Source organism: Lutra lutra, chromosome 18 (assembly GCF_902655055.1).
Source record: "Lutra lutra chromosome 18, mLutLut1.2, whole genome shotgun sequence".
NCBI lineage: Eukaryota > Metazoa > Chordata > Mammalia > Carnivora > Mustelidae > Lutra > Lutra lutra.
This window is the reverse complement of record NC_062295.1, coordinates 17747990-17759434: the sequence shown is the minus strand read 5'-3', so window position 1 is coordinate 17759434 and position 11445 is coordinate 17747990. Positions and strand designations below refer to the sequence as shown.

Below are 11445 nucleotides of genomic sequence, written 5' to 3'. Positions count from 1 at the left end.
GAAGGGGCAGGTCCTCTAAGAAAAGTCAAGCCTCGATGCCCAGAAAAAGAGGGAATGCTTGCTCAGTACACAAGACCCGTAGATGTCCACCCCAACTCCGGGTTTATCCTCCTGGGCACATAAACGTGCTAAGTCTTTCTCCTCTTAAAAACCCCTTCCCTCAAACCTGCGCCCACTTGCTACAATCGGTTCTTTCTTCGGCTTGGTGCAATCTGGCCTCTGCCCCCACCACTCCTTGTTGACATTTGTCTCTTGGGAGTCGTCGTCCGTAACTGCAGGGTGACCTCCTCCTGCAGACTTGTCTTCTCTTTTTTGATCTCGTGGTATTATTTGGTATTCTAATCTTCCCTCCTTTAAAAACAAAACAAAAAAACCTGAAAGGGTAAAACAGGCAAGCAACGTCAAAAACTACACAATAAAGTTAAGTCCCCTCCCCTCCCCTCCCCTCCCCCTCAGCCCTCAGCTAGGTTCTCCTTCCCAGAGCCACTCAGGGCTGCTTAGTTCTGGCGGGACCCTCTAGACGGGCCGTGTGCAAACACAGAAATACCCCACATCACACAAGGAGGCTTGCCCACCGTGTTCGATTTCTGTGCCTTCCGTCTGGCAGACTGTTTTCCATCAGTACATTGAGATCTGCTTCATTCTTTCATAGCTTCCTGGTTTCCTCTGTATATGTCTGTAGGATAAAATCAGAGTCCCCCCTCCATTCTTTTACACCCCTCTTCCTTCTCATTTATATGGCACTGAGCTCATGGATTGTCCAGAAATACCAACTCCGTGAAAACCCCAGTGCCATGATGTCGAGACGTGTGCGTGACCCAGAAAGGGAAGGAAGAAGGTTCATTTTTATTTACAAGTGCAGTTTCTTAAAATGCAGTTTCTTAAAAACAACCACAACAGCGTCCCCTGCCCCTGTGAGGTATGAATAACAACTCAGAGGTGGTTATGTGAATCTGCATTAAAATGTCTTTACAGAGGGCGCTGGGGTGGCTCAGTCAGTTGAGCATGGGACTCTTGATTTCCACTGGGATCATGGAATCGAACCCCGTGTGGGCTTCTGGGCTCAGCAGGGAGTCAGCTGGAGATTGTCTCTCTCCCTCTGCCCTTCCTCCCACACATTCTCTCTCTCAAATAAATCTTTAAAACAAAAAACGTATTTCCAAGGCAGGGAGGCTAGGGAGGTAGGGGGGGTAGAAATGCGTCCCGTTGGTCCCCAAGTGCACATCTGTCCCTCCCTTCTAACAGGGAGCCTCAGGTAGGGCCTGACATCACCTTGAGGCTCCCTCCCTTATCCCACCAATCTTGGCGGGAAAAATTTCAGTCTGTTATGTTTTAAATGTCTGTACCTGTCTGGGCGATATCCCAGGAAGGCTTGGGGTGTGGCAAGGCCCGCAGGACCCATCTGTAGCCAGGGGACGGCCACAGCCATCAGACTAGCTCCCTGGACAGAGCCGGCTCTGTCAGCATCCCAACAGTGACTACTGCACCATTTTATCTGCAGATTTTATCAAGTCATCCTACCGCACATTACAGGGCAGGTTCATCTGACCTCACAAAGAGTGGTTTAGGGAATTTAGCTCACCTACTTAAAGGTTGTATAGCTGGGGATGGATGGTGCTGGGAGAGGTACCCAGGTCAGTGTGGACGTTCAAGCCACATGATCTGATGTGATTCCTAAGGCAACGAGATGTAGTTAGAAAACCTGTGATCTTTGGAATCCAGCAGATCCGACTCTGAATCTCCACTCCCCTCCTTGACCCTCCCATGGCCCTGACCCAGTTTTTAACTTTCTAGATTATCTGCTGGGTGGAGATAATCCTTTTCCTGCCTGTCTCTCAAACCTGGGAGAATCAAAGTTGTAAAAACATAAGCAAATAACGGGGGTGATCGTTATCTGAGGACGAGTTTCTTTGAAGCCAGCAACGTGGGTTTAGGATGAATGGTGAGGAACAGATAAGAAAAATACGACATTTTGTTCACATGGATATATTTCATCTAGTTTCTTAAAAGCCAGCTGCAGAACAAAGGAATGATTCTATACTTTGTTTAAAGAGTAGCAAACATCCCTCCATCTATTCTCCCTGCCATCCAGGACACACACCAAAATGTTACATAATAAAGGTACCGAGGTGGTGAGATAACAGAGGGCTTGGTTGTTGATTTTCCTGGGTACTTTCAAAGGACTTGTTTCCGCAACACATATACAAGCCTGGCGGAAGAATCTAGATCATTGTCATATCTGGGATCAGATCCTAGTCAGGTACTTAAATGTGCTAAACCCATTCCTTCTGCAGCAGACATCATGGATTAAAGGAGATAATCCTCGAGAAGCACGTAACACTGTGTCTGGCTAATAATATGCACTTAATACACACGGTCATCCGTCCACCCTGCAATACTGAGTGCCTACTGTGTACCAGTGCCTACTGTGTGCCAGAGCCTGTCCTGAGTCCCGGGAAGGCTGTGGAGTGACTTCCACTGTTGTGGGACTTACGGTCTAGATGGGACTCTAGTTCAGCGACAGTGAAGCAAAGAAATAAACATGTTATTAGATCGGGCTCTTTGGATGGTTTACTTACTGTGCACGAAGGGAGCAGGCTGTTCTGAGGGAGAATGACAGGAGGGGAGGATTACTTTGTCTGGAGGTGATCCCGGATAGCTTCTCTGAGAAGATGGCATTTAGACCGAAATCTGGAGGAAAACAAGGCATGGCATCTTATTTTAAGATAAAACAAACAAAACATGAAACTTGCTACCCAGCAGGCCCCCTCTCTTGCTGACTTCCTTCTAACTGAACAGACACAGGAGATCAAATGCCCTGATTGTAAGGACTCTTGACCTAGTCACAGAAAAGGGAGCTTTCGTCTCTCTTTTCTTTCTCTACTGCACGTTGTCTGACTGTGCTCCAGAGAAACACCTTTGAAACATTTTTCAGAATGATCCATCATGGGACACCTGGGGGGCTCAGTCAGTTAAGCATCTGCCTTTGGCTTGGGGTCATGATCCCAGGGTCCTGGGATCAAGCCCTGCATCGGGCTCCCTGTGCAACAGGGAGTCTGCTTCTCCCACTGCCTGCCACTCCCTCTGTTCAAGCTCTCAAATAAAATCTTTTTAAAAATAAATAAAACATCTTTATTGAAGAGAGAGAGAAGGAGTGGGGGCAAGAGGGATAAGCAGACTCCCCACTGAGCAGGGAGACCAACATGGAACTTGATCCCAGGATCTGAGCCAAAGGCAGACGCTTAACTGAGCAATCCAGGCGGCCCAAGAGAAAGACTCTTTTATCTTTTTACCTTTTCTGTGGGGCTCAGGTATATTTTCACTGTGACCTTCTAGGTTGGGTTCCCAAAGATGCCCTGCTGACAGAGGCAAGGCAGGAAGCTCCCCTGTGCCATGAGCCTCCCACCATCAAGCCTGGCTAAGCAGTATGGGCTGAGCTCTTGTCCTCTTCTCCAGCATCTTGCTCTGTCCCCACCATCTTTTCACCTCCTCGTATTCCCTGGACAATATCCTTCCTTCCTCCGAAGAAGCAATGTCTTTCTTTCTGGTTGCACTCAGCTTAGATGACACCTCCTCCAGGAAGTCTTCCTGGCCCTTCTTAGGTTCCTCACTTCTGTACTCTGTGGCCCCAGTGGTAGCATGGTACCATGCAGAGGCCTGTGTGTGCATCCTTCTCCTCTGCTAAACCGCAAGCTCCATGACGACCAGGACAGGGACCCTCTTGTGTGTCATCATATTTTCAGTGCCCAGTACACCACGGGGCAGGAGAAGCACCTTAGCACCCAAATAGCAATAGCTCCGTCATGTAAAGTAGCTTTTCGGGGTGTGTGGGGGGGGGTTCTTATTTTTTAAAAATCTGATATTTAGCTTTTCAAAAACACAATCAAGCAGAAAGGTAAAGGAGAAAACGAAGCAATCTATAACTCGTCCCATCTTGATAAGCCTGTATACGATCTGCAGGACCTGTGAGCACACACATTTGTACGCATAATTTATAGCAGGGGAACACACCGTACGCCGTTAGCAATTGTATGCAACTATGTCACTATTCTTCTAAATCTCCTTTTCATTTTTAAAAGTGTTTTGCATGATACTACATCAGAGCGATGTAGGATTTAACTTTTTTCCCTATTGGTGGATAGTTGATGTCAACTTCTTTTCCCCCTCTCGAACAATTTTTTTGATGAACATCTGTATCTTGGGGGGTTAAACCCAGGAGTATAGAGGAGGCGTCCAGGGAAAGGCTCCTGGAGGAAGCTACATCTGTCTGGAGACCAGCGGGATGCGCAGGCAATGCCCCGGTGGGGGCTGGGCCTGGAGGGACAGGGTGGGAGGCAGCTGTTCCTGGTGGAGGAGGCAGTTCATTGCAAAGGCTGGGAGGTGACAGAGTGCGTAAGCCTCCTGGGACACCCAGGGACCCGAGTACAGCTGGAGGGTGTTTTGGGGGTGGGGGAGTGGGCAGCAAGGGGCTAGTGACCAGGTCCCCAGGGCCAAGTCCGAAGGGGCCCTGTGAGCCATGCTAAGGAGCGTGTTCCCGGGCAACGGGGAGCACTGCAGAGAAGTGACATAGCCAGGTTGGCGTGTGAAAGATCCCCATGGCTGCTATGACTAAGCCAGCTCCACATTCGACAGCTAGACTCGGAGCTGTTATTAACACAATGAAACAGAAATTAGAGGAGAAGAAGGGGGAGAAAAAAAAAAAAAGAGCTCACATGTAACAGCTCACAGATAAGCTTTTCAAACTGTCTAGGTTCTCAGAATTGGAGGCGCAATTGAACAAGTCAAAACCCTCACTCCCCTCTCCCGCACCCGGGGAAGAGGTGCTTTGTGGTTTCAGTAACCAGGCAAAAGCAAGCGAGCGGGCACTGAGTGGGTGTGTGTCCCTGTCGCTGTTGCGGGAGCTCTGGTGGTATGCCCTGATGACAAGGGGAGTGGGGGGTTTCTTTCAAGAGCTCAGGGAGGTATCGGCCCCCACTCAGGACCACCAGAGAAGCAGGTGTGGTCCCCACGGTGTATGTGTCGCTCGATCCCAGCCACAGAGCTGCCCTGTTCTCCAAGGACACCACAGGCGCAGAGCTGATCTGGGCTGTGCCTCCCAAGGGCTGACGTCTCCATTTAGGGAGCGCTCCTGAAGCTAATGGGCAGTGACAGCTCCATTTGAAAAACACGGAAACACTTAGGGAGGCTGTGATCTGCCAGCCCCGCGTAAGCTGCTTATTAGCAAGGAAATCACGCTCCCCATCGCATTGTGCCCCCTTGGTTAACCCCTGCGTTTGCATCTCCTCCCTGCTATCTCACTTAAAGATTTCATTGTTCTCGGAGGGGAGGCGGGGTAGGGGGTGAGGGGAGGGGGAGAGGCTCGGAGCTGCCAGGAGCTGTTTCTCTCTCTCCTATCACAGCCCCTGGGGAGGCCCCGGCCAAGCTGCAGCCTTCTGGTGTGCACTGGAAATTGATGGTTTTTAAAGAAAAATGGCCCCTGAAGACTCCAGGTCTCCACTCATATGCTTTCCATGCTGGCTGGTTTGGGTCCCAGCACACAGGCCAAAGAGGAACACGCCCAGGTGTGCCTTACACTGTGCTTGCTCAGTCCCACCCACCGGTCCCTGGCTCCAGCCGCTCCGGGTGGCATCTGCCACTGCCCTTCTGCCCCTTGGCCCTGTTCCCCATCTCTCTGCTCTGAATGATGACAGCCAGCTTCTACCTTCCCTGGCGCCTCTGCCATCAGTCTAGCTGCCGGCCCTCTTCGGTCCCCACACCCTCGACATCCCCACTGGACACTCAGACCTATCAAACAGGAAAGCAAGTGTCCAATGGCCCCCTGAAGGCTGTCTACCCCGAGCATCCCCCACTCTCCCCAGAGCTCAGGAGCAAAGTTGTGGGGTTGCTGCAGGCCCTCTCTTCCTGGAATACCCCACTTCTGACCCGTCAGCGTGTCTTACCACCTCTCCCCTCAGTCCAGATGCACTTTTCCATGCCCCCCAAGGGCACCTTCCTCTGAGCCACCATCCTCTCTCACCTCCCAGTTGATACTCCTGCCCCTCGCCCTTTCATCAGCTTTGTACACAGAAACCCAAGCAAGAGTGTGCTGGACGCACAGAACCCTCCAGAGACTTCTCACCAGGTAGAGAGATGGGAAGGCCCGTGATCTGGCCCCTGGCTCCCTCTCGCCCCACCCCCACACCACCACTGCTCTGCCTCTTTCTTGATCACCACTCTGGCCACAGTGGCCTCCCCACTATCAGGGGGCCTTGGCTGAGCAAACGTGCTCATCTCTGGGCCTTTGCAAACGCACTTCCCTCCACCTAGAATGCTTTTCCCCCATTCAAATGGCTCCAAGCTCATCTCCTCAGAGCTGACCATTTTATCGAAAATGGCATTCTCTTCACTCTGCATCCCTGGCCTGACTTCATTTTTCTTAATACCACTTGCCTCCCCCGTCTGGCATGAACACAACTGTGCACATTCACAGTTCCCTTTCTATTCACCTGTTGGTTGCCTTTCTAGCCCCTGCAGAATGCCAGTCCCACAAGGCACAGATTTTTTAGAACTTACTCTTAGCACAGGGCCTGGCACACAGTAGGCACTCAATAAATACTGCTCAAATGAAAAAAAAAAAAAGATGCATAAGCAATGGAAGAAACTGGACTATAATCCTGACCATTGTGTTGAGGGTCTGTCCTTGTGTGGGCAAAAGTTTTCCCCGGCCGGCCAGCAGGGCAGACCCCAGGTCTTCATTATAGGGCAGGCAGGGGTGGGGGGGTCACCTCTCGTTTTCTGAGACCCGAAGCAGAGAGATCAACATGGCCAAAAAGAATTTTCCCAAACAGGAACAGAGCCAGAGTTCTGAGGCGCTCTGGGAGCTGAGCCCCATGCCCGCGTCCACACGCAGGTGCACACACACACACATGCTCGCACACATACACACAGCCCCCATACCTCTGCTTCCCTTGACCTTGGGGCCTGAAGGAGCCCAGGGGGAGTGTGCACTCCTCACCTTTCTCAACTCACCTTCCCTCTGCCAGGGACTCAGGCTTGGAGGCAGCGCTCACCTCCTCATCCGTGGCCCATTTCCCAGGACTTTCGTGCTCGACCTCCTGGAGATCCTTCAGCTCCAGCGGTCCCCTCCCTGGGCCTCGCAGTCCCTAGCGAGTGGGACAATGCTCCATCCTGAGTCTCCTCTTCCTGCTCTTGGTTTTAGGGGCCATTGTCTCACTGGCAAATAGAAATCATATCCCCCAACTCCTGGGGTGGTTCTGTGAAACAAAGGTAATGTATGCGAAACCCTAAGCAAACGCCAGTTGCCTGGAAACTGCTCTGCAGTTTTTATTACTGTTATCTTTATCTGTCTTCCACTTCCCATGTTCTGTCCTTTCAGTGTTTTTTATTTCTTTCCTTTTTTTTCAAGACCTCTCTCCTGCACCTCATAATCTGTCCTACTAACCCCCTGTCCCAAGGTCATTTCCCAGAGCTTCCCTGGCCCCTCAGAGTCATGGCATCCACACGGCAATAGCCATTTTTCGGAATATTCCCATTTTCTCTGTATGGGGGGCTGATGCAACCTAATTCTCACTGTCCTTCAAACCCGAGACCTCTTCATCCCTATCCTTGACTCCTGCCTCCCTTCCCAGCCCCGCCTCATTTGGTCCTGTCCTCCTCAGCCTGGGACCCACTCATGTAGAATGGAGCCAGGAGCTCGGGCTCTGATGTCAGAGCTCTGGGACTAGCTGTGCTCCTCAGTGGCTGCGTGACCTTGAACAAATGACACCGTCCCCCTGGCCTCAGTCTCTTCATCTGTCCCATGGGGATAATGTCCCCATCATGGAGTCACTGGGAGAATGAAATAAGATAAAAACAAGATGAGCGGTCTGGGGTAGCTGGCGGGTGGCAAAGGCGTCACGAATACTGGTACTACCACTGCTCTGTTACTAGCTTGCGGTTGCCTGCGGTAGACACTGTGTCTCAGATTCTCAGAGCCCTGTGCCCATGTTTGCTGGTGAACTAAAAAAGCCAGATTTAGTGACTGTCTTCTCATTCGGTGGGAACTAGTGTGTGCACATTTGTATGTACCTGCATATGGGCACACGCATGCACACACACAAGACCTTTGCACATAGGAGGACCCCAAAGAGGGTGAGACATGAAGACGGTTTCCTCTCCAGAACCCAAGTGCCCCGCCAAGCACTGGCTTGGGTCTCCTCCCACACCCTCCGCTCCCATCCGGAGAGAGAGTGGCTGAGTCGGCCTCCACTGGCACTTTGTGATGAAAGGTCAAGGACTTACCCAGCTAATCAGGGCTTGGCGGGCGACCAGCCATTGCAGGCACCGCACCCAGGTCTCAGGATCCTTGTCCACTGACTAGAGTTCGTAACTGGCCGCGTCCGTAGTTCCTGACTAGCAGCCAGAGGAGAGCACTTTGGGGGATCCATTGCTAAATATTAGAATCTTCCAGATGACGTGTAACAGACTTGTTCCTTCACATCCGGTGGCGCACGACACATCGATGGTACCTTAATCCCATCTCTTTCAGCAGGTGGGCTTGGCTAGTTCCTTGGGAGCCGGGTTGGGGGGTGGGGTGAGGGGAGGGCGCATACCACACGCCACCAGCCCCACCATCTCATGCCTTTGCCATGCAGCTCCTGGTGTCACCAGGATGCCAGGGGCAGCTCATGAGCCCTAGAAACTGCGAGTCAGGAGCCTCAGGTCATGAACCAAAGGTCATGAGAATTTTGCATTTTATGTTGCTCTCATTTCTGATCATTGAAACCTCTCTGAGGCAGGGGAGCAAGCCACGCCCCATTGTGTTTGGTTCTGTTTTGTTTGGGTTTTTTGTTTTTGTTTTTGTTTTTGTTTTGTTTTTTTCCACCTACCACAAGTTCTTTTCTTCCCCTCTCATAGTGTGGGCGAAATGCTGAAAACTTCGACCGGTTTTTCACCCGCCATCCACCAGTCCTAACACCTCCCGACCAGGAAGTCATCAGGAATATTGACCAGTCAGAATTCGAAGGATTTTCCTTTGTTAACTCTGAATTTTTAAAACCTGAAGTCAAGAGCTAAGTAGATGTGTAGACCTCCGTCCTTCATTTCTGTCATTCGAGCTCAACGGCTGTTGTGGTGACATCTTTTCTTTTCATTGCCACGTCGCATCCATGTTTTACTTGCTGATGAGACTAGAGTGACCATGTTTCAGAAACCAAATGTCCTCAGGTAGTTTGGAGCATCTCTATGAGATGCGATGATGCGGATGGCTCGTCGAAAATGCTGCATTAATTAGCACATTAGCAAATGACCTCTTCCCATTGACTCTCCCCAGCATGGCCATGCGGCAGAGATCCCGTGGGGACAGAAAAATGCCTGCTTTCTCTCCCTTTCTCCCACCACTCGCATTTTACACATTTCCCAACTCCAGGCATCCAGTCTGGATTGTTCTTACCAAATGAGTGGTTCACCGGATGCTAGCAGCATTCTCTCCCTCCTGGACCCAGAGCTTGGCTTGCATTCAAGGGTATGGTTGCTTTGACGTAGAGGGAATTCCTCCATTCTGCCTGGTTTGGAGGCACCATGAGCTGTGCAGAGCCCAGGCCAAAAATAAAATCGTATTTGTTATTTTTTTAGACTCAAAGTTAAGGAGATGATCTCAACCCTTTTAAAATGCCAAGAGGGTGCTTTGAGACAATCTCAATCTAAAAGGAACTCAAGGGGTCAGTCAAAAGGCAACCGGCTTGGGCCCCCCTCCATTCTGTAATGCCTGATACTCTCTGTCCCTGATCATGATCACCTTCATCCTCAAACTCCTGGAAAAGGGCATTTGGCATCACCCCCCTGAAAAGACATGGTCACTCTAGCCAGGTCCCAGAGGACCATGGTTTTACATTACATTTCAAATTTTATTTGCTTTGGGGCTTTATTTCTGTTATTGTTCAAACGCAAAAAGAAAAAAAAAAAAACTTTGTTACACATGCTTTGAAATCTGTGTCCAAATGTTATTAACCACAATGACCTGTTTGATTTGTCAAGAAGGTGGCTCTGGACCTAGCGGACCCTGCCTGCACGGATGGGATTTGTCTAGGTTTGTTGCTGGCTTTGGAAAGCTAATTAAGTGCTCTGAGAAAGATACCATTTCTTGAAACATAGACGGTTGTACTCTTCACTTTGATGTTGTTTTGCAAGATGTTCGTGGAAATGTCCATTTGTATCTGGATACCTGTTATGTGCCATTTCTTTTTCTAGCATCGAGATACAATAAAAAAAAAAAAAAAAGAAAAGAAAGAAGAAATGCTATTTCAAGAAAAAACAAAACACGGCTCTCTTTGAAAAATGTGGACCCAAACTGCCAAGCGGGGCTCCTGAGTCTACGAGACAGAAAGGAGCTAAACCCAGAGCTTAACCTCAGCCCCAGGTTCTGCCAGTCTGAGAGGCTGGGGACCATTCAGGGACTCCTGGCAGCCTGTAATGGGATGGGATGAGCTGGCCGGGGCTTCCAACGATACCAGAGGTCAAAGCCAGAGTCAAGTTTTGGAGCCAGCTAGGAACATGGCTGGGGCTCTTTATTTTCTTATCAAAATCACCACTCCTCCCAGCTTGGACTAAATATTCTTACTTGCAAGCAGCTTTGGGAGGCCCCAGAAGCCAAGGAAACCCCTTGGGCAGGAGAAATCCCCTTGCCTGCTGCCTCCTTCTATTCCTAGGCAACCTTCCAGAGAATTCTTATCACAAGTCGAATGATTTCCAGAAGCACCAGAGCTTCTAAGAGATCATCAGGAGAACTTTACCAGCTTGACAAATGTCCTTGAAGGAGAACTTCTCATCTTTAAGAAACCTGTGATTGGCATTTCCACATAGGCAGAGGCCCCTGGCTCACTCCTGTCTTCCCTCGGCTTCTCCCTCATGGTAGCAGTGGAGACCCCCATGTGGGGCAAACCCCAAGTCCAGCTGGCAAGCTCAGGAAGTTAAAGAAGGAGGGAAATCGAGGCAGAAGCCTCCTTCCCCCATTTTGTTGCTAGGGACACCGGCATCTGGAAAGAGGCAGTGACTTGCCCAAGGTCAGCCAGCTAAGGCGCAAACCCAGGTTACCTGACTCAGGGCAGGACTGTTTCTGCTCTAGAGCTGGCATCTCTGAGCCATGCCCACCAATAAGCGAATTATTTGAGGTCCTTCATCTGGCTGTCGGGTCACCAGGTCTCCTCTTGGACCTGTGCTCAGGAAGATAAAAAGCATGGAGAAGCATTGGGCCGTTGACAGATTCTTTGAGACAACGTTAGAGAACACTGTAAGATAGGTAGGTAGCTAGCTAGTTAGACATAGATAAATAGATAGATAGGAAGAATATATTGTATATACACACCACATATTTGCCAAATTTCTGTCCTTATTTTTTCAGAAGTTGAATCATTTGCAGAAGAGGTACTCAAGCCAAAGTCTCTATTTCCTTAACACACCTTGCTGAGA

At 50.1% G+C, this 11445-nt stretch overlaps 1 protein-coding gene and 1 long non-coding RNA gene across 6 annotated transcripts in view; one reads left to right on the top strand and one right to left on the bottom strand.

Annotated features, from left to right (window-relative positions):
* The window catches only part of PRKCB (protein kinase C beta), a 337502-nt gene that overhangs the window by 321906 nt on the left and 4151 nt on the right, over nt 1-11445 (top strand). The gene's annotated exons all lie outside the window — the stretch shown is intronic.
* Nucleotides 213-11445, bottom strand: part of LOC125090368 (uncharacterized) — a 52235-nt gene continuing 41002 nt past the window's right edge. Inside the window, exons 4-10 of one of the 5 annotated variants that reach the window (XR_007124313.1) lie at nt 11071-11189; nt 9946-10223; nt 9431-9563; nt 2580-2691; nt 1583-1674; nt 576-666; nt 213-351 (exon numbers count right to left, since the gene is read on the bottom strand). This is a non-coding gene — a long non-coding RNA (uncharacterized LOC125090368). The remainder of the gene's footprint in view (nt 352-575; nt 667-1582; nt 1675-2579; nt 2692-9430; nt 9564-9945; nt 10224-11070; nt 11190-11445) is intronic. The other 4 variants (XR_007124309.1, XR_007124312.1, XR_007124310.1 and 1 more) reach the window with 4 other exon arrangements.